The sequence below is a fragment of the Heterodontus francisci genome, unplaced genomic scaffold (assembly GCF_036365525.1).
Source record: "Heterodontus francisci isolate sHetFra1 unplaced genomic scaffold, sHetFra1.hap1 HAP1_SCAFFOLD_659, whole genome shotgun sequence".
NCBI lineage: Eukaryota > Metazoa > Chordata > Chondrichthyes > Heterodontiformes > Heterodontidae > Heterodontus > Heterodontus francisci.
The window spans coordinates 570,001-573,698 of record NW_027140741.1 but is presented as its reverse complement, the minus strand read 5'-3'; positions in this window follow the sequence as shown (position 1 = coordinate 573,698).

The window sequence follows — 3,698 nt, the reverse complement described above, 5'->3', positions numbered from 1 at the left end:
CCGGTCCCAACACGCCGTCACCTTGGAAACAGACCCCGCCCCCACTCCGTCAACTTGGAAACAGACCCCGCCCCCACTCCCGTCACTCTGGAAACAGTCCCCACCCCCACTCCCGTCCCCTTGGAAACAGACCCGGCCCCCACTCCCGTCACCTTGGAAACAGACCCCGCCCCCACTCCCGTCACCTTGGAAACAGAACCCGCCCCACTCCCGTCACCTTGGAAACAGACCACGCACCCACTCCCGTCACTCTGGAAACAGACGCCACCCCCACTCCCGTCACCTTGTTAATAGACCCCGCCCCCATTCCCGTCACCCTGGAAACAGACCCCGCCCCCCACTCCCGTCACCCTGGAAACAGACCCCGCCCCCACTCCTGTCACTCTGGAAACAGACTCCGCCCCCATTCCCGTCACTCTGGGAACATACCCCGCCCCTACTCCCGTCACTCTGGAAACAGACCCCGCCCCCACTACCGTCACATTGGTAACAGACCCCGCCCACACTCCCGTCACTTTGGAAACAGACCCCGCCCCCACTCCCGTCACCTTGGAAACAGACCCCGCCCCCACTCCCGTCACTCTGGAAACAGACCCCGCCCCTACTCCCGTCACTCTGGAAACGGAACACGCCCCCACTCCCGTCACCCTGGAAACAGACCCCGCCCCCATCCCGTCACTCTGAAAACAGACTCCGTACCCACTCCGTCACTCTGGAAACACAAACCGCCCCCACTCCCGTCACCCTGGAAACTGACCCCGCCCATATTCGCGTCACGCTGGAAACAGACCCCGCCCCCACTCCCGTCACCTAGGAAACAATCCCCGCCCACCACACGCCGTCACCTTGGAAACAGACCCCACCCCCACTCCCGTCCCCTTGGAAACAGACCCGGCCCCCACTCCCTTCACCTTGGAAACAGACCCCGCCCCCACTCCAGTCAACTTGGAAACAGACCCCGCCCCCACTCCCGTCACTCTGGAAAAAGTCCCCGCCCCCACTCCCGTCCCCTTGGAAACAGACCCCGCCCCCACTCCCGTCACTCTGGAAACAGACCCTGCCCCTACTCCCGTCACTCTGGAAACAGAACCCGCCCCCACTCCCTTAACCCTGGAAACAGACCCCGCCCCGAATCCCGTCACTCTGAAAACAGACTCCGCCCCCACTCCGTCACTCTGGAAACACAAACCGCCCCCACTCCCGTCACCCTGGAAACTGACCCCGCCCCCACTCCCGTCACGCTGGAAACAGACCCCGCCCCCACTCCGTCACCATGGAAACAATCCCCGGTCCCGACACGCCGTCACCTTGGAAACAGACCCCGCCCCCACTCCCGTCAACTTGGAAACAGACCCCGCCCCCACTCCCGTCACTCTGAAAACAGTCCCCGCCCCCACTCCCGTCCCCTTGGAAACAGACCCGGCCCCCACTCCCGTCACCTTGGAAACAGACCCCGCCCCCACTCCGTCACCTTGGAAACAGAACCCGCCCCACTCCCGTCACCTTGGAAACAGACCACGCACCCACTCCCGTCACTCTGGAAACAGACGCTACCCCCACTCCCGTCACCTTGGTAATAGACCCCGCCCCCCACTCCCGTCACCCTGGAAACAGACCCCGCCCCCACTCCCGTCACTCTGGAAACAGACGCTACCCCCACTCCCGTCACCTTGGTAATAGACCCCGCCCCCCACTCCCGTCACCCTGGAAACAGACCCCGCCCCCACTCCCGTCACTTTGGAAACAGACCCCGCCCACACTCCCGTCACTTTGGAAACAGACCCCGCCCCCACTCCCGTCACCTTGGAAACAGACCCCGCCCCCACTCCCGTCACTCCGGAAACAGACCCCGCACCTACTCCCGTCACTCTGGAAACGGAACCCGCCCCCACTCCCGTCACCCTGGAAACAGACCCCGCCCCCATCCCGTCACTCTGAAAACAGACTCCGCCCCCACTCCGTCACTCTGGAAACACAAACCGCCCCCACTCCCGTCACCCTGGAAACTGACCCCGCCCCCACTCCCGTCACGCTGGAAACAGACCCCGCCCTCACTCCCGTCACCATGGAAACAATCCCCGCCCCCACTCCCGTCAACTTGGAAAAAGACCCCGCCCCCACTCCCGTCACTCTGGAAACAGTCCCCGCCCCCACTCCCGTCCCCTTGGAAACAGACCCGGCTCCCACTCTCGTCACCTTGGTAACAGACCCCGCCCCCACTCCCGTCACCTTGGAAACAGAACCCGCCCCACTCCCGTCACCTTGGAAACAGACCCGGCCCCCACTCCCGTCACCTTGGAAACAGACCCCGCCCCCACTCCCGTCAACTTGGAAACAGACCCCGCCCCCACTCCCGTCACTCTGGAAACAGTCCCCGCCCCCACTCCCGTCCGCTTGGAAACAGACCCGGCCCCCACTCCCGTCACCTTGGTAACAAACCCCGCCCCCACTCCCGTCACCTTGGAAACAGAACCCGCCCCACTCCCTTCACCTTGGAAACAGACCACGCACCCACTCCCGTCACTCTGGAAACAGACGCCGCCCCCACTCCCGGCACCTTGGTAATAGACACCGCCCCCACTCCCGTCACCCTGGAAACAGACCCCGCCCCCCACTCCCGTCACCCTGGAAACACACCCCGCCCCCACTCACGTCACTCAGGAAACAGACTCCGCCCCCACTCCCGTCACCCTGGAAACAGACCCCGCCCCCACTCCCGTCACTTTGGAAACAGACCCCGCCCACACTCCCGTCACTTTGGAAACAGACCCCGCCCCCACTCCCGTCACCTTGGAAACAGACCCCGCCCCCACTCCCGTCACTCCGGAAACAGACCCCGCACCTACTCCCGTCACTCTGGAAACGGAACCCGCCCCCACTCCCGTCACCCTGGAAACAGACCCCGCCCCCATCCCGTCACTCTGAAAACAGACTCCGCCCCCACTCCGTCACTCTGGAAACACAAACCGCCCCCACTCCCGTCACCCTGGAAACTGACCCCGCCCCCACTCCCGTCACGCTGGAAACAGACCCCGCCCTCACTCCCGTCACCATGGAAACAATCCCCGCCCCCCACACGCCGTCACCTTGGAAACAGACCCCGCCCCCACTCCCGTCAACTTGGAAAAAGACCCCGCCCCACTCCCGTCACTCTGGAAACAGTCCCCGCCCCCACTCCCGTCCCCTTGGAAACAGACCCGGCCCCCACTCCCGTCACCTTGGTAACAGACCCCGCCCCCACTCCCGTCACCTTGGAAACAGAACCCGCCCCACCCTCGTCACCTTGGAAACAGACCCGGCCCCCACTCCCGTCACCTTGGAAACAGACCCCGCCCCCACTCCCGTCAACTTGGAAACAGACCCCGCCCCCACTCCCGTCACTCTGGAAACAGTCCCCGCCCCCACTCCCGTCCCCTTGGAAATAGACCCGGCCCCCACTCCCGTCACCTTGGTAACAAACCCCGCCCCCACTCCCGTCACCTTGGAAACAGAACCCGCCCCACTCCCGTCACCTTGGAAACAGACCACGCACCCACTCCCGTCACTCTGGAAACAGACACCGACCCCCCACTCCCGTCACCCTGGAAACAGACCCCGCCCCCCATTCCCGTCACCCTGGAAACACACCCCGCCCCCACTCCCGTCACTCTGGAACAGACTCCGCCCCCACTCCCGTCACTCTGGGAACAGACCCCGCC